The sequence below is a fragment of the Argiope bruennichi genome, chromosome 8 (assembly GCF_947563725.1).
Source record: "Argiope bruennichi chromosome 8, qqArgBrue1.1, whole genome shotgun sequence".
In the NCBI taxonomy this organism is placed as follows: Eukaryota; Metazoa; Arthropoda; class Arachnida; order Araneae; family Araneidae; genus Argiope; species Argiope bruennichi.
In genome coordinates, this window is record NC_079158.1 from 78,950,797 (window position 1) to 78,970,749 (window position 19,953).

General features: G+C 26.8%; 1 protein-coding gene across 3 annotated transcripts in view; it reads left to right on the forward strand.

Annotated features, from left to right (window-relative positions):
• The window catches only part of LOC129981869 (cell adhesion molecule Dscam2-like), a 614,065-nt gene that overhangs the window by 567,143 nt on the left and 26,969 nt on the right, over positions 1-19,953 (forward strand). The window lies entirely within an intron of this gene.

The window sequence follows — 19,953 nt, forward strand, 5'->3', positions numbered from 1 at the left end:
CATCCTCTTCCACCACCACCTGCTACAACTGTGGTAAAAGATATTGAAAATGCATTCACTGTTATAGATATTAGTTTAGTCCTACACTCTGAACTATTGAATTACAGAAATATTAAATCTAAGATAGAAATGGAAGTTTAATAGTACCCATTCAGGTATAAAACGACATACAATTCAAATTTCTAACAAAAGAGTTAAGAAATTTCGTGTATATTCGCTATTTATTCATTCGCACTCTCATTTCTGCAACATTAAAACTCTACAGAAAGCAGAGGAAGGTTATTGGTATCATTCCTGTATTAAAGAACACCTTCCGCTCCCACCATTTACAACAATATAAATAAAGTAAGAATGCCTTCATCGTTATAAGCATTTCTCATTTATTTTATTCTCACACCTCTGGGACATTAAAATTACTGATACTCCCGTAGGTACATGATGACTTTCTCCTTCTAGCCTCAACAACAGCAATGAAGAATACTAAGAATGTATTCACTATTTCAATAATTACCCTTGTAGTTTAACCTCGAATTTCTGAAGTAATAATGCATGCGATGGGCATTTTGATTCTAATTTACTTTACAAATATTCCATACCATATTGACTCTTCTAACTAAAACAATAAGTTATCTTTATATCCATACATCTCCTGCTAATAAGTGATATTTCAGTTACAATTGCAGTACCCGAAGAAACATTGTCACTGAAATCAGACTTGACTCTTCTAACAAAAATAATAATTTGTCCTTTATTAGTAAATTTCTTGCATATAAATAATATTTTTGTTATAATTTCAGTATTTGCAGAAGGATTACCACTAAAATCTGACAATTGGCTTTTGTAACTACAATAATTATTTTTTCTTATATCAATAAATTTCCTGCAAATAAGTTATAGTTACAATTTCAGTACCTGAAGAAACATTCCCTCTAAGATCTCAAAACTTCTGCTGCTAATGCTCGTTTTCCTTGAAAACTATAATGTAAAATGGATCTGGAACTTCAGCTGGTGTTTGAAGAGAATACGGTTGCTATCTCATAGAAAAAAAAATGAAATATATTTTTTTTCTTGTATCTGTCAGATACAAAAAAGAATGAAGCTTCAACTCATTTTAGACCACTCATGAAATCATAGAAATAAATATAGCAGCAGATTTGGATAAATTCTCAAAATAGTAAGACAAAAATGATTCTAAATATGATTTTTAAAATGCCATGCATATGATTTTGTATTAAAAGGCGAAAATTGCATAGTCTTAAAGAATAGCAAAAAATGAGATTATGAATATACCCTATGCAATGAGATCACTGCAAAATTGAAGTGTAATAAAATATATGAAGTTCCTATCAAGAGAGCTGTTAGAAAAATTAAAAATAATTAAATTTAAAAGTGGTTCAACATCCTTAATTTAATAGAAAGTGTACATTAATAGTAGAAGAGCGAATTTTATTTAAATTATTTTTATCGATATTATTGTTGGATTCTTTACTATAAGTAAATCGTTCCTTTCTGAAACAACAATGATTCAGATAACGCATATAAACATTGGTTTAGAATTAATGCCTGATCTTACTAAAGATCGAGTTGAGGAGATACCTAATTAATTTATTTTGAAAATTGGTTTTAGTTTTCGAAAAAGAATTGTTAAATTACACATCCGAACGTTACGGGTGTTTGCTGTGGTCTCATTGTAAAGCGCATTCTCATTTTCTTCTGAGTAACTATAATTTTTATTGGTGTTGTAATTTTCCAAATGTTGATATAATATTTCTACACTGCCTATGCCAATATATAAATTATTATAATCAAGGAGAGATATATAGACTTAAATATCAAAAAGAATTTATAGAGAAATACAGCTGATGAACATAAATAGTATAAAATTATATTATATATATATATATATATATATATATATATATATATATACAGAAATATAGGGTAACATTATATTGTAACATATTAATTAAATTAATATTAATTGAAAAAAGATTATTTTAAATATCAAAATTTTATTCCTTTCATTTCAAAGAATTCCTGATAGCAAAAACAATCCTTTATTGTTATATTGTTCTATCCATTATAAAAGGAACAGTCAGTAGATATCTCGAAAAATTTTTTATGCCCATATAAGTGCATATTTTATATCTTAAAATTATTAGGTTTTCCTTTCCTTCAAGAAATGCTTTGTGTGTTATTAAAATCATATTATAGATAAATCGCCCCTCATGTTATAGTCATATTTATTGCTAAAAAGGAATGGATGGTAGAAGAAGGGGGAAAATATCCGTTGCTAGTGACGTGACTGGTTTGCTGTTATTTCTAATTCCTCTTCTGTAGAATCCTTTTATTGGTTGTTTAAAAAAATATTTCGTATCAGATATGTGTTATTATAAATATTTTGTGGGAATAATCTATATAAACTATTATTCTCTCCCTATAAATAACTAAAATAAAATTGAAAATAATGATAAGTTGTTTAATTTAGAGCTACATCCATTTATTTATTTGGTTTTCATATTAAAATATATGTACACAAATAATCTTATTATAAAAATGACTGTAATAATTTTTTTATACTTGATAGGATCATTTTTAACATATATTTTATATTTCACTTGATAGAGCCTATGCAATTTATAAGATTTTGTTCTTAACAGAGTTACATAAATATAAACCCGAACTGCTTTTTTTATTACTTAAGTATTCAAAATGTAAAGTTCATTTTTTTTTTACAAATCTGTTTTAATTAAAAATCAATTTGTTTACCTAAGAACCTCAAACTTTCAAGCAAATTTCGACTTTAAAGAATATATTGTACGGTTGGAATTAGGGATTGCAATACGGGACCAAAATTTCAATACCGGTATTCGGTATTTTTTAGATCTTAATACCGGGATACCGGTTTTAATACCGGTTTTAGAAATTTTAGAAAAAGAAAGAAAACACAGGTGTTTCTTTGTTTTATTTGCCAGTTTTATAAGAGAGTGTAAATATCACAAAAAATAATATGGAACTTATAAATTATAACAGTATATAAAGAATCACAAAAAAAGTAAAGGAACAACTTATTTATTTAAATCACAAAAAAAAGTGTAAATATCACTATTAAGTCTGTGGTACTATTACAAATTTTTGAAATGTGATCTTAAAAAACATGATGCATCAATTGTACTGTCATTAAAGCTGAAAAGTAATTTTGTGTAAAAATTACCAGCTGTCGAAAACGCTCTTTCGGCATCTACGCTAGTTGGCGATACTGTTAGCAATACGCGATATACTTTTTCCAAGTACTTACCTCTAAATCCCTCATCTTCAAATAAATCAATTTCTCGTCGGATGGTTTTGGATATAGCTGATTTCTGTATTGTATTTTGGTTCGTTGATTTTTTTTATTTATCGCTAATTCCAGTTTTTGTTCAAGAGACAATTCCTTTTCACTATCGACATTAGTGTCATAATGATCTTCGATAACTGAACCGAATTCTTCTGAATGTGGATAGGTTTGTGGGTAAAAAATTGTAAGAAAATTTACTATAAACTTAATCAGATTATTTTCTTTTCTTTTACATTTTCATATTTAAAATCATTATAATTATGTAAATATCATAAGACATTTTCTATTTCGGTATGCCTTTGTTTTGTGCAATTTTTCAATGTAATATATAATTCTTCAGATAGTGATGCGTGCTGTTCTCTCATGATTGCAACATGAAATTTATTGTTGCATTAGCTGTTAATAAATTAAATTCTCTCCGACATAATGCCTCTATAGTCAGTTTTATTGGAAGTAGAGCTGATATAGTTCTGGATATTAAGTCGAATTCACTGTCTGAAAAATTAATTTGCAGGTTTAAGTCGATTATTGCTTTTTGAATTGGATTTCTAAATTTCAAAACCCGTTCCATCATTAGGAGTAAACTGTTCCAACGTGTCTCGGAATCTATTAGTATATATTCTGTCTTATGTTCAGTTAGTATATATTTTTATAATATGGCATTTTTTTGTAGGGGAAAGTTTAAATATCTTAACAATTTTTCGAACTTTATAAATTATAGGAAGCAATTCTTGATGGGTTAATATTTCATCCTCATTAGCAATATCAATTTCCACAATTACATTGCCATTATCTTCATTGTCAATATCACTCTCACTCTCACTGTCTTCAATGTCGGAATCCGAAGTTTCTATATCCACAATATTTGGATTCTTCTGTTCTTTATTTTTTTGGTATAATACATCTATTACTCCTAACTGAATTCCATGAGCATAGCACAATTGCTGACTTGCACCAATCAACTTTCCAACTTCTTTCATAACTGTTGCTCCATCAGTCGTTATGGATACAATATTTTCTTTCAGGGATAATCCATGTTTCGCTAATTTAGATTTAAGCAATTAATTAAGCCATTAATTAGCTAATTTATTTCGCAGGTTAGAGAGACATAAACACAAAAACGTATACTATTTTGCTATGTTGGCGATCCCTGAACCTATAGTGGAGACAATTTAAAAAATTTCCAGTAAATACCGAAAAACCGGTATTTAAACTTGTGAATACCGGTATTACGAAATTGTAAAATGGCTCAAAATACTGGTATTCGGTATCCCGGTATACCGGTATTGCAACCCCTAGTTGGAATACATGAAATAGGATTTACTTATGATTATCATTATTTAAAAATTCTGATAAAAGAACGGAACTAGGAGTAATTTTTGACCTGGACTCAAAAGAATTCAATAAGGTGGGTTCCCTACAATATATCCGGTAATTTTTGCCAATATGAGATATTTACTAAATTTTCCGAATTGAAATGAAAGTGAGTTGTTACAATGTTTTAAAAAAGCATCAAAATTACTGTTTTTAACTATCACCAATGGAAAATTTTCTATCGCGTAGTTAAATTTACAGCCAAGTACTATGAAATATATTTTATTAGTTACCATCAATTTGCTTTCATCCCATTTAATAATAATTCTTATATAGAAAGAATGATAGATGAATCTATTTAATTTATAAAGTCGACAGTTATAGTTAAAAAAAGGAAATTATATCATAAAAAGTCAAAACAAGCAATTCTAGAATCATAAAACATTTTTTTATATTACGCTTAGAAAGAATATGTCTTCATATAAATATTAAATCTTCTACTGTTTAATAGTGTCTAAGAAAACAAATAATATCAAGTAAAAACGTAGTTTAAAATCTTTATCAACAAAAATCATGATTGAAACATTTGGATACAATTAATCAGAGTTTGACACATTATAATATTTCAGTTACTCTAAATATCAATTTTCATAGAAATTCATTATATACTTGAAGTTATCAATCAAATATCAAATGAATTGTTTCTTATCATTTACTCTAAATAAATTTGATTACTTAACTAGATATAATTTTAAAAAATGTAAAAACCTCGTGTCACTTGATTTTAAGGAGTAATTTATGGTTATAAATATATTGTTTTGGTTTGAAAGAAAAAAAATGCTTCAATTTTCCTAAGCACTTTTCGTAACCTGTTTTATTTGTTTATTTAGAAAGTTTTTTTTTAATGTTTTAACGATAGTTTTATTTTACTGATGATAATAATTTTGATCCATCTAAACTACTGTCATTTTAACTTGTCAATATCACTGTCATTTATCAACTGCCCGGTAGGAAAGCAGAATTGAAATAAGAAACGTGACAAGTCAGATGTCAAAAATCGAAAAATAAGAAAGAATAATTCCTTTTCTTCAATGGAAACGTTATAATATAAAGGCATTATGTATGACGATTTTCTTCCTAAGATTTATCCTGACATTGCGTCCTATTACAAGACCTCAAAAGAAAGAAAAAGTCAAACGACTATTACTAACGGTAAAAACCATCCACTGCAAACCGAATAAACATAATAACATAAAAAAAATGTCTTTGGTACAGAAAGACAAAGAACCTTCATTTTTCGGAAGAGAAGACAATTCTTTGACACCCGGGCGACAGAATGTCTATTAGGGGTTTTGTTTATGTCAGGATTCGGATAGAGTGACAAAATGAGCAATTTCAGACAATCTTCTCTTAAGGGGAAACAACCGTTATATACAGCATATCACACGTTCTTTGAAAAAAGAAACCTTCTCCTTCTTCTAAAATAGAGAAGGTTAGATTCACGTTATTGCTGCTGCTCTGACAATTCTTTTCCTGAACCTCAGATTTCGAGAATGTTCTTTCTTTCCTTTTTTGTTTCTTTGGGTGGTCTTTTAGTAGACTCAAGGAAGGCAAAGAAAAAAGGAATTACACGAACAGGAATTACGGTACACTTAGCTCAATTGAACAGGTTTGTTACAAACAGAAAACACATGGATTTATCAAATGGATCTGATAAGCCCACATTCGTAAAGAGAATTGTTTTTGCTTTTCTTATTGCAAAGTTTATTATTGCATTCATTTCCTAAGACCGAATAATGTATTCTATGCCGATAAGAACTAAGTTGTAAAATGTTGACTATATTTTTATCCAATGATGTATTTCTTGAATAAACATTAATTGGCGAGTATTGCTATATTCATTTTCTATTATTTTCTAATAAAGTTTGGAATTTTTCGTTTGAAAAAATAATTTTTGAAATAAAAAGCAGGATATTTATTGGCCTTTTTTTAGACATTCGGAAATTAGATGTAATGCCTCCTTTAATTCTCCTATTCCCAGTTTTGTTAAACATTTTCTTTGAAATCTTTCCGGAAAAAAATATAGCCATACATTAGATTTATACAAAAGAATATCAGAATGATACATACCACTATTATTAAAGGGCAAATTTATTATCTTTTTTAAAAGCTGATTTGATTTCCACCGAAATCATTGGATTTAAACATTGAAACATAAAGAATAAAGAAACATCTGAACGAATAAAGCCCGAGATTTAGTGATAAGGCTCATATAATAAGAGAATGATTTTCTGTAATATACATGAAAAAAAAAAGTAGGCAATATTAGGAACTAAACAATCTTTATCCACACGTACTAAATGTCAAGATCTTTGATGTTCGAGTCTTTTTCAACTCTTAATCCAGATTAATATTTCGAGAAACTTAAATGGGGACTTCATGAAAAAGGTTGCAAAGATATAGAACCCAAAAATAAAAGATGGCGTTTCGTTTTAGTAATTATTAAAATGTCGATGATGAATTGCATTGTTTAGACATAAGGTTACACTAGAGATCCTTCAGTAATTCATTACTCGAATAACAATACTTGATGAGAAGAGAATCCATGCCGTTGCTCATTTCCTTAAATTATATGCCTTATAAACAAAAGAATAACATTGGATTATCGATTTATAGATCATATACAAAGCTTGAGTATTTTCTGTAAAATTCAATTCAAATATATGGTACTGGTGAGAACTATAAATTTGATATTAAATTTGAATGATCTTTGGAATGAAAAGTTTCACTATTCCTAGAGTCAGTTTAAATTTCAACGAAAATCATATACAAGTATTCACATCCTTTCAAAGATAAAGAATAACTAGTTTTCCGAGGACAAATATCTATTTTTAAATTTTAAAAAATTAATAAATTTAATGTGAAGAAAATTAAAAGAAAAGTCTTCAATTTCTATTTCAATCGATGTTGTGTATTCTAGATTTAATTGGTCCAAAGAAAAAAAAAACATTTAAAAGATTTAAGCCAATATATTTTCCGTCATAACAGCTGGATATATTATAGTTAATAAAAATTATTTTTCATAAGCACCAAAAAGTGTTGAAAAGCATTCATTTTTAACTAATAAAAAGTTTGTTGCACTTTATTTGTAACTTGTTTTTGTCACTTAATTCATTCATTTCCGATTTCTTTATTATTTTTATTTTGATTCCAAATACTTAAAGCTGTTTACCGCTTACATCATTTCAAAACTTTGATCAAAAAATAAATCAGTGAATTACTGGAAAAGAATGTTAACTTTCCCTCAGTGAGCCAATTCAAACTTTGAAAAAAAGCATTTTCTTAATATCTTTCTAATTATTATTGAAATATAAATAAGGAATGGAAGAATATTAATTTTTTAATAAGATACAAATTATTCAAATGTTATTTCACATATGTTCATAAAATATCTTCAACAGTAGAAAAATATTTTTTCAGGAAATTAATGAAAAATATTTTGGATCAAGACTTCGAAAACAAATATTTAAATTTAAAAAAGTGGCTATTTTCAAATAAACGTTTTGTATAGAACAGTTGATTTTCTTTAAAATAATTATATCGCAAAAAACATAAAACAATTTTTCTTTGTCATTTTATTACTTATGCTCTACATCCTATCACTATGTAGCCAGAACTCGCCAAAGCGTTGAAGAAAAATGAGTATTTGTGCTATGGATTTGTGTCAAAAATCATGAAAAGGGATATTTCTGAAATAGAAACTTTTTTTGTTGGAAACAGCAAACATCGCTGATCTATCTTCAAAATGTATGCAATTTATCAAAGGCAGTAAAAATGTACAGAAATACATTAAAAAATATGTCTAATATTTTGAAAATGTTTTAATAGGGTTTATTTTCATACTGTTACAAAGTTAAAAATAACGTTAACATTGCACATTTATTGCATACCCTGTAAAACAGAAATCTTATTTTTTTAATATATATATATATATATATATATATATATATATATATATTGCTTAGAAAATAGATATCTTGTGCTTTCTGCTATACCATTCAAGCGTAAATTTTTCATTAAAATGGAAACATCTGTAAGTAATTTATCTATGGATATTTATTTTACCTAATCTTGTATTGCATTTCTTTAAATTAATTATAATTTTTCGAAGTTTATAAAAAATATCTCTAGATTTTTAATAGAATAATTTGTTTCGATATCTGATTTGATGAATTAATTTTTCTTCTATTTGATAGCAATTCTCCAGTGCATTGTTAAAAGCGTTTATATTTTAGAACATTCATCGGACTGAATACTTAGGAAATACCAAATAAATGTACCAAATGTAATACCAATAAATGTACCAAATAATAGTATTCCATAACAAAAAACATATTGGCTATGTAGGAACTTTGTACATTTCATATATGGCAATTCTAAAATTAAATTTATTGCAACGAAATCGGTTACTTCTTCATGCACTGACTAAAATGATAGATTTCTAAAATTTCGTACTGGCATGTACATCATCTTTTTTGAAGTTGAAAATAAAATTTGCATAATAATTTATAGTAAAATACATTATAAATAAGAGAGCAGTTATAGTGAAATAAAAGAAATTATTACGAATTGCCATTTACCCTTAAATAAAAATTCACCTCTCTTATAAATAAATACAATTCTAATAAGCAAACATTTTACAAAAATAGTTCTTTTGCCGAACAAGCGTAATAGAATTAGAAGATAAACTATTTAAATATCAGTTTTGTCAGATTCAGATTTTGAAAAGCATGAATCAATAAAATATCTCTCAAATTCTATCCATTTTTTAAATACTAAACAATAATATACGATTCTTATGCAACTGCTGCATATTATATTATATATATATATATATATATATATATATATATATACACACACACACACACAAAGTGAGAGAGAGAGAGAGAGAGAGAAAGAGAGTATTAAGAGTATTAATTAATGCAATATTTGTTTATTTTATTCAAAATTTACAGGTTAATATCAGTTGAATAAGTTCGAAAATAATCATGAATTTATTCTCTACTTTCTAAAAAAATATTTATTAACTTACAGACTTGTAATTAATATTTCGAAAATACATTTCAAACAATTTCTTTAGCGAAATAACCAAATTAATAACGATCCTTTATCTGAAGTTAGTCAATCTTATAAAGCTTTTTCAATTTTGTATCTAACTTTATCGCTATTTTACATAATTAGAACGTGGATTACACAGTTTAACCAAGCTCTCATTGAATTACAATTTTCATTTAACTAGTTAACCCTCCAATCTCTTTTCAAATCGCTGGTGCTCTGGACGTTACTGGTGTGTGAATTCAAGTGTGGAGGCTGCCTGTAATCGTTCCAAGCAGGATATTTTATATTCACATAATTAAAAGCAACCATGCTTAGATAGTATCCTCAGATAAGGTACCACAGATTTGGATGAAAGAGAAAGAAGATTCATTTCACTACCAGCATTTCCGCCTGAGTGGGCCCGTCAAGCAATGTAATGAAATGCACGAGCAGTTTCAGGTTCAAAGAGATCCTTTTAAACCCTTTGAGCTTAAACAAGACGCTGGGGTTTTTCGAATCATTGGATCGGAATCGATGCTGGTACAATATTTGCAGCAGTTTGTTACAGGGTATGATTCTTTTATATAAATCTAGATGCAGAAAGCAATAAGGCAAATCTGAATTTAATTATCGAAATTCTGATCCCTGTGTTGAGATTTAGAATGAAAATAAATCATTCTGTTAATTGTTCCTAATTGTGTTACTATATTTGTATATAAGATATACATTTTTCACTCACCGCAAGTTAAAATTTGCTGCAGTTTGGGACTTGCTAAATGCATTCATTTTAAAGTAATTATTATTAAAACGAATTTTACTAATAATTACTAATATATCTATTACTATTATTAGTATTACTATTTACTAATAATTAATTTAATATATCTGCAGCTTATTTATCTATTTAATTTTTAAATAGATTGTTACTTCACTATATAATGTATTTATTTATACTTTATAATGTACCATTTATTATACTATTATTTACTATACTATTTATAAAAGTATTATTTAATATACTGTTTATTATATTACATTACTATATAATATAATTATTTATAATTTGAAACATGTGTTAGAAAAATTTAATGTTACAAAATTTAGAAAAAAAAATGCCTGAATGGTAAAAAAAAAGGAGTCAAAATGTATTTTTCATTTCTGTTTTCATCAACTGGAACATATCCAAATTCAGATATTTCTTAAAAAGCAAAGATGTAAGAAACTGAAAAATATCTAGATGTAAAATTAAAATAAAACTTTATTTACTGCTTTAAACATATGATTCTGTGTTATGCTCATTTCATAAAAAAATTACGATAGAGAATGTTTCTTTAAAATGTGAAAATGAATTGAAAAAATAAAGTTGAGACATCATTGGCATGTAAATAAATCGTTCTGTTAATTGATCGTAATTCTGTTAAGATACTTGAATATAAGATACACAATTTTCGCTCACTGAAAACTAAAATTTGATGTCGTTTGAGATTTAAATATTTGAAGCTATGTATGTTCATTTTAAAGTAATTATTAGTAAAAAGAAATTTAGTTATATATAGTATTAATTTAATATATCTGCAGCTTATATATTTATTTAATTTTAAAAGAGATTGTTACTTCACTGTATAATGTAATTATTTATAAATTGAAACATATATTTGGAAAGATTAAATGCTACATTTCAGAAAATAAACATCTAAATGGTAAAAACAAGAATCAAAATGTATTTTTAATTTCGGTTTTCATTAATTTGAATATATTCAAATTCAAATCTTTTTTAAGAACCAAAGATGTAAGAAATTCAAAATAAATAAATAACTGTATATAAAATTAAAATTCAATTTTATTTGCTGTTATAAAAAATATGCTTCTGTGTTCATTTTATATAAAAAAAAAAAATATATGCAATATTTTTTTTTAAAGCGAAATTTTTGGCGTGGAAAATATACAAACTAAATATGACGCAACCAAAATATTCATTTTTAAGAAGTTATTTTTCTATTTTATTTGCGTTAAATTTTGCTTTCTAAAACATTGGATACTAGTGGTTGGAACATATATTTTAGGTCGTTATTTGAATTATATCGGTGCATTTTTTTTCGATTGCAGAAAAGTAAATTAATTAGATTATTTTTAGATGTGTTAAATTTAGTGCATTTTTCTGTTATGTAAATGTACATTTTAGGCGGCAAATGAAAATAAAAAGATTATTATTATTATTATTTTCAAATTTGGACTGATTTTAAGAATTCTAATAAATTAACAAATTTGCTTTGCGCTTTTTTAAATATCATGTTTTGATTTTTTTTTTCTGACGCAGAAATATATTAGTAAAGCAGTTACATTTTTTATCTATAGTATAAATAATTCCCATTTGCTTATTTGTTGCTGATTACCATTTATTATTTAAAACAAAGAAATTGGCTGAAATGAAAGGAATTAGACTTTCTAACATCATGTATAGATAACTTTTTTGTGTGTCAGAGAAGCATGAATTTTCCATAAATTTGGGAGCTTAAACCACAATAATTACATTAAGGTCAAAATTATATTTTGTGATTTATGAAACTTCTAACTATATGACAAATTATAAATTATTAAAAGCAATTTCTATATTATATTTTATTTCTAATTATATTTGCAAAGTCCAAGATTAAAAAAAAAATTAACAGCATGCGTTGTTAAAGCTTTAAAGATTTCCAAACAAAATAGATATGCGAATACGCTGATCAAAATTTTTAATTAAAAATTTTTGATATATATTTTTGTTTTAAAATATTTTTTTTAAATGCGTATAAATAGGTAATTAAAAGAGTATAAAAATTATTTAAATGCACTCGGTGGTTTCTTTTTAGTTTAATTGTATTGAAAAAAATAGTCGCGGTTCATTTGTTACGATAATTTACTAAAATCTGTCTCACACCATCATGAAATGCTTAAGGGCATGCTAATTTAAGTATGTGAAAGAAATTTCAAGGCATTAAAATGTATTCTTCCATACTTTTTGAATAAAGAAATTTCATTACTTAATATTCATTGATGCCTCTAATTCTTAAAATGCTTTATATAGACACTTTTAATACACGATCAACTCGTCAGAAAAAAAAAATATGCATTATTATAATCTTTAAAAATTTTGCTAATAAAAAGTTATATTTTATTTGTTTAACATTTAAAAAATTAAAGACATTGTCAAAAAGATATTTCAACTATTTATTTGTAATAGATTAGTAATAATTAAATGAAAATTATAAAATGAATAATTAATTAGTTTCTTTGTGAAATGAAAAGCAAGAAAATAATTATATGATACCGAGGTAATTTTTGTTCATATTTTTTTATAAATGGAAAATAAGACAAAAAAAATCAGAAAAATTATCTTCATACTGCAATACTCCCCATCACTCCTGTTCTTCCAAACCATTATTTTAATGGTTTGGAATTATTAATTAGTGATAATTCACGATCCGTTGGAGAAGACAAATTCAATAAAAAATTATTTGTATAAATTTTATAGTGAATCATGGAGAATTTTTATTGTTAATAATTTTTTTTATTCATTATATGTATAATTTTATAATTCATGAATATTGTTATGGAAATACTATACAAGAAGTTGTAAGAAGTCCAAAAAATTTGACAACGAAAAATGGTGATTTATTTTGGATGATTGTAAGCACAACAACAGTGCACACGCAAATAGAAAGTCATTTATTAAATAGCAGCAAATAAGCAACAGGACTCGATTCATTCCCTTATTACGAGGATCATATAAATAAATCATTACTCTTTGTGTGGGTGCTTTGCTTTCTATAACGTCCCAACAGTCTATGGAAGGTTTTAGAAGGATCTCGGGATTCAAAATTATGTTAAAGATAGTACCATTTTTCGTGCATTTTCCAAAACCTCTATTTTTGGCATCGAATTCTTAAAAAGATCCACCTACTTGTTATAAATTCAATGACCGAGAACTATTAACATTATTTGCAAATCTCTTCTCACGATGATGAGACTAATATTTTGGGAAAGTAATACTTCAGATGTGTGACAATATGATGAAATTTCTTTTATGTAGTACCACTTATATGAAATCAATATTTAAGTAAATTTATCAGTATTTTAATAACTGGATTATGAAGATATAAAACAGTTCATTCAAATCAAGAATATATAAGTGTACAAGATTTTAAATCTTTAAAATCAATGAAACAGTTACAGAGTATTCAATAAAAATGGTTAGTCAAACCTCTCTCTTTCTTATATTTATATATATATATATATGTATATATATATCCGTGCAAACAAAATATTGCATTCTGTAAAATCAATTAAATAATCATTTAACATAGTTTATTTTTACCTTTTAATAAAGGAATTTATTAAAAAAGTGCATTGACATTAATCATCAGATTTTAGATTTTAAATCAATTGTAATCAATACAGAAATAAAAATAGCTTTTCGAAAATACTACTTTTATCTAAATTGAAATGCAAATTAAACTATTATAAATTACATGTTTATCTTTGATAGAAAAGGATTATATTTAAATCTAACTAAATTATTTTTAATTAAAATCACTCAACAGATTTAATTATGCATTCAAATCATACATTATCATACAAACGATTTTTTCAATATGCATTAGAACAGTAATCTTCGAATTTATTTTATAATAGTATTTTGATAAATATATTTACTAATTGGTTTATATTTGGATGCGAGATTGCGAGATATGTTTTCGCTGCAATTAGGACTTCGTCTTCGAATGTGTAATTTAAAACATCTTCTCTTTTCATCTAAATTCTAAATATACTTTCCTCATAGTAAATATACATTTAAAATGGTAAATAACGTAATTAACTCATTATTAAATTAAACTAATCCTCGTTTCAATAATAATTAGCTACTATTTGTAAATTATGTGAATGAAAATAATGTTACATAGTGGTTTGTTTATGAAATCAAAATAGATTGCCAATCAAATGAAATAAATTTAATTAAAAATACTTCATTGTTATGAACTCGGATCTCAAAATTTCTAAAAGAATGTTCAGTAGAATGCAAATGTGGATAATTAATAGTTTCTGCTTTGATACTTAGTGGAACGTATAGTGAAACTTATGTATAGTGAAAAGGCCGCATTATAGACATTTTATATCTTATAACTTTAAACGAGCAATTCTTGTATATATATATATATAAATTTATTTCGTGTATCTCGGAAATGGCTCTAAAGATTTTGATCCAATTTTATATTTAGATAAAGGTGTGTTTTTTTAAGTTTATCAGTATATGAGTCTTTCCTGATGAAACGAGATTTTACCCACACAAACAAAAATAAATATTTTTTTTTTATAACTAACAATTAGAGCTTTTTTTTTCTGTCTGCTATCATGCTTACTATCTGCGATCATGTTGCTACCATGTAGCGCCATTTTGAACCCGATTTCACTATACATAAGTTCAAAAATATAAGTAATATTAGATAGGCTGTAAAATGAATACTGTAATATAGCAGATTGTTTCGAATAACATATTAAAGTAAGTGCATTCATGATTTTTTTTTAATAAATGAGCAGTTCATATGTAGATGATATTGAAAAATATCCATATGAAATCAGCATGTGATTCGTATATAAATATTTTCTTCGAAAAAAATGCGATTTTAACCCTGCCGAGCGAAGCTTTGTCTTCCAGATATTTTATATAAAGGATAGCATTATAGAAAAAAATAGAAATAAGATTCAAATTAAAAAAAAGAGAGATTGTTTAGAAAAATATAGTGAAAAAATACCGATCTATGAAAGGAAGAATATCAAACAAATGTCACTAGGTTGAATATACACTTCACGTTGACAAGTTATCATTTCCGAAATCTCATTACATATTTATAAATCAGCTCTTGTGTCAGACTCGTTTATTCTTTGATTAACATTTTTATGTATTGAATGTTTGTCGTTTAATTTTGAAATACAGAATACATTTTTGTCAAAGCAAACACATGAGATCAGTGGAAATAATCAGACGTCAATACTGTTTTATCTGTTCTGATAAATTTTCGTTATTGTTTTTTCCTCGTAAATAAGCTCGATGACGTCTAAAATCATTATTGCTTTAAAATATTTTATTCAGTGATATATTGAGATGGGAATTCATCGAAAATAATTATTTGATTGCGATATATTTCCGATATTTACTCTAAAAACGGAGTAAAGATTTCAATCCAAACCAATGATATCCCACGAGATCTCCAGGTTTAAAGCAATGATGTATTTTCTTGCTGATCCAGCAATAAAACTTTTTCCCATATCCCTCATTATCATTTTACGATGAGGGATTCCATCATTCGTTTGTAGATATTTTTCTTGAAAGAATGCTAGAAAACTATGTTGTTGCATTTCTTAGAAATATTCTTTCTTATAATAAAGCCATGAATTTGAGAAATTGAACTATTCCACTATGCTCGGTCTACTAAATTGTGTTCCAAAATTAACAAAATATTTGAATTTGTCATCATTTGGGCAATAAAGTGTTGGCAACCCTATTAAAAAGTCATTTCACAGCTGATAAAAATGGTGCATTACACGATAGAACAACGCGTGCTAACGCAAGATTTGAATTAAATAAATTGTTTTATTAAATTGTTAGATTTTTATTGAATTGTAAAGTACATAGGTTAGGGTTATATATGGAATAAAACTTAGGAAAATGGCCTCTATGGATTTACCGGAACATACACGCTATTTTATCGAAATTTGCAATGACTATCTTGCATTTGGCTGAATTTTGTTGATGCAGTGTTGGATTTTCTCCTTAAATGCACGCGTGCCTGTGGGCTTGTTCACATAAACTTTTGACTCCAATAACATATAAAAAAATCCAAAGTTGTTAAATCACAGGATCTGGAGGGCCAATTCTCAAATTTTTGAACTGTGGCCGCCAGACTTTAATTATTTTTTAAATGTCGTTCAACAATGAAAACACTTTTATCTACTGTGTAACGCTCCATTTTTACTAACCCTGAACTATCAGCTTTCAAATTGTTTTTTAGTAGGGTTTCCAATACTTTACTGCAGAAATAGTGGGGAATTCAAATCTTGCGTTAATTTTGGGACACTCTTTATATCCTTCCTATAACTTAAAATATTTTTCTTCGCATTAAGTTTTTGGCATGCTTGCTTCTATGCACTTCCAATATTGCACTTAAAATATTCATGAAACAAAGATCGTATTTAACAGATAATTTCATCTTTATTTTGCTAATTTGCAAACACATGCTCAAAATTTGATATTGAAGTAGATTATTTTGAGGTGGTATATAATTTGTTTCAACTGAATTTCAAATACGGAATAACTTTATCCTAAACATATATATATATATATATATAATTTATTATTTTTTTTGAGTCTCTCGAGGTATAAACTCCTTGTGTACCAACAAGTATACAATACGGTTACAAACATAAGTCAGTACACTACTGACAGTGGAAGAAATTTCAAATATAAAGGATCCAAGCGCAAATGCAAAAAAGTGGGGTAAACAAGAAAAAACACAGATGTAAACAAAAAAAAGCAAAAATGTTTTCTCATACTAAAGGAAACATACAGTAAATGATATAATACAAATGGAAAAGCATGATCAAATAAAAATAAAATACATAAAGCATAAAATATATGAAAATATATGTAAATAAACAGAGAGAAATAAAGTCTATTAACTATTTTTTTCAAATTCTATTAGTTTAAGCTTTTAAATATCATTACTCCTTTAGTTCTCGATATTTTTTATAATTTACCTATAGGAAATTAAAAGAAATAATTTAAAATCCCAATGACGATGGCAATAACTTTTTTAAATTTTAAGTAAAAAGGAAAAAAAAGTGGCGTTTAAGAGATGATTTGTTTCATTTTATTCATGATATTAAAACTGCACCATATGAACCTGAAATACTTAGTGCCAGAGAGATTTTTATCAAATATATATTTATATATAAATACTTAATAACAAAGTCTATTCTTCTAGAAATGTTTTTTTTTGAAAACCAGAGTTCATTCTATTATATTCAATTTCCCCTCTAATTGCAATAGCTATTTTCGCAAATTCCATTAGTATGGGCTTATAAATACTATATCTCCTTCAGTTCTCGATATTTGCGTAACTTACCTAAAGAAAGTTAAAATAATTAGTTTCAAATCTTTGTGATAAAGACAAACAATTTTAGTTTCAGTAAAATGATAAAAAAGAAAAGAAATGGTATTTCAGAAATGATTTGCTACATTTCATTTATAGTATTAAAACTGTTCCATATGATCCTGAAGTTTTTAGTGCCAAAGAGACTTTATGAAATATGTATTTATATACATAAAAGCTTTTAAGAGCAAAACCTATTTTTCTCAATTATTTTTTGAAAACCAGAGTTCATTCTAACATATTCAATTACTCCTCAAATTAACTATTTTTGCAAATTCCATAAGTATAGGCTTTTAAATATCATTACTCTTTTAGCTCCAGATATTTGCCTGTAGAAAGTTAAAAGAAAAAGTTTAAAATCCCTGTGAGAAAGTCAATAATATTTTAAGTATAAAGAAAAAAAAATCACTTCAGAGATGATTTATTCCATTACCTTTATAATATTAGAACAGTTCCATATGATCCACTTCAGAGATGATTTATATTTAGTACCAAAGAGATTTTATCAAATATATATTTATATACATAAAGGCTTTTAAAAGCAAAACCTATTCTTCTCAAATATTTTTTGAAAACCATTTCATTCTATCATATTCAATTACTCCTCTAATTGCATTTCTGCCCTCTTTCTAAGCATTCATCAGTTGAAGCATCGAATTGACTTTTTGTGTCCTTTTATTCTTTGTTCATTTCTATCCAGAGCAAACAATATGTGGTCGGTCAACTTTGCTACCAGATATAACTCAGCTACATTGATTCTTTATTCGAAAAGGAACACAAAAGAAATAAAGAAACAAAGCTGAAAGATGAAAACCTATATATAAAAAAAAGAAAAACATTTCCTCCAAAACACCATTTTCTCTCTTTTCTTTCTCCTACAAGGTGTATTTTGCTTCATTTTTAGTTTAGTTTTTTTTATCTCTTATTTCCCTTGGTTTGCTCTCAAGATTCTATTAATTCACTTGCTGGCTTTGTCAAAAACTTAGTCGAAGACAATTCACTTTTCCAAGTTTATTTTTATACATTTATTGTTCCTCGTGCTGCTTGTTTTTGTATCCCATGAGAGAGAGAGAGAGGGGGATGGAGAGGAGGGAAACAATTTTCCTGACCCCTAATCCTTTTTCTTGAGACCCCCTAAGACAACACAAAATCGACTCTCAAGAAAGGCATCGGGGATCAGATTTTTAAAAGAAAAGAGGGCACAGTTATTGAAAGTCGAACGGATCTGGCAGACCGCGGCCGTATAATCGGAAATCAATATCAGTTAAGGAAAAAGAAACCCCCGATAAGACCACAATTTTCTCTATCGATTTCTGTTTGATACCTTTGTCTTTGCCTTTCGCAAATCGATTAAATGAACAAGGCATCGATAAACATTTTTATTTTGAAAGCTCGTTTGCATCGCTTTTTCCGCCTTTCGTACTTTGAAGTATGAGTGTTTTAGAGGATTTGAAAGGAGCAGGAATCGATGGTGTCGTGAAGAAAATGAAATTCATAAATTACCGTCTAACGCTCAGGTGATATTCAAAAGCAGGATATCACACATGTAGAAGTTTAATAAAAATCAAAGGATAATGCTTTCACATTATTAATTCCTCCCTTATAACAGGATTTTTAATGGAAACCGATATTGTAGCACTAGTTACCAAAACTAGTGAAAAAAAACTTATTTTATGGGGATTCTTTGAAATAAGTTCTGGGAATTATTATATCTGAGTTAAAATATGATAAGCTCTGGAAATATTTCTCGAATTCATTAAAATCTCTCAAATTTTGAGTTGCTACAAAAATATTTAATGTGATCAATACGTTTTAAAAGACAAAATGTGTGAATCTTTTTTTGGGATATTTTGAATACATTTGATGTAAATAAGTAAAATAATTTATTTATATCTCTGAAAAATGTTTTATAAGAAAGAAAAAAGCAAATTTTTAGAATATAACTAGCAATTATTTTCTGTAACGGACAGGCATTACAACGGTTGTAATTCTGTAACAATGTTTTTAAATTGC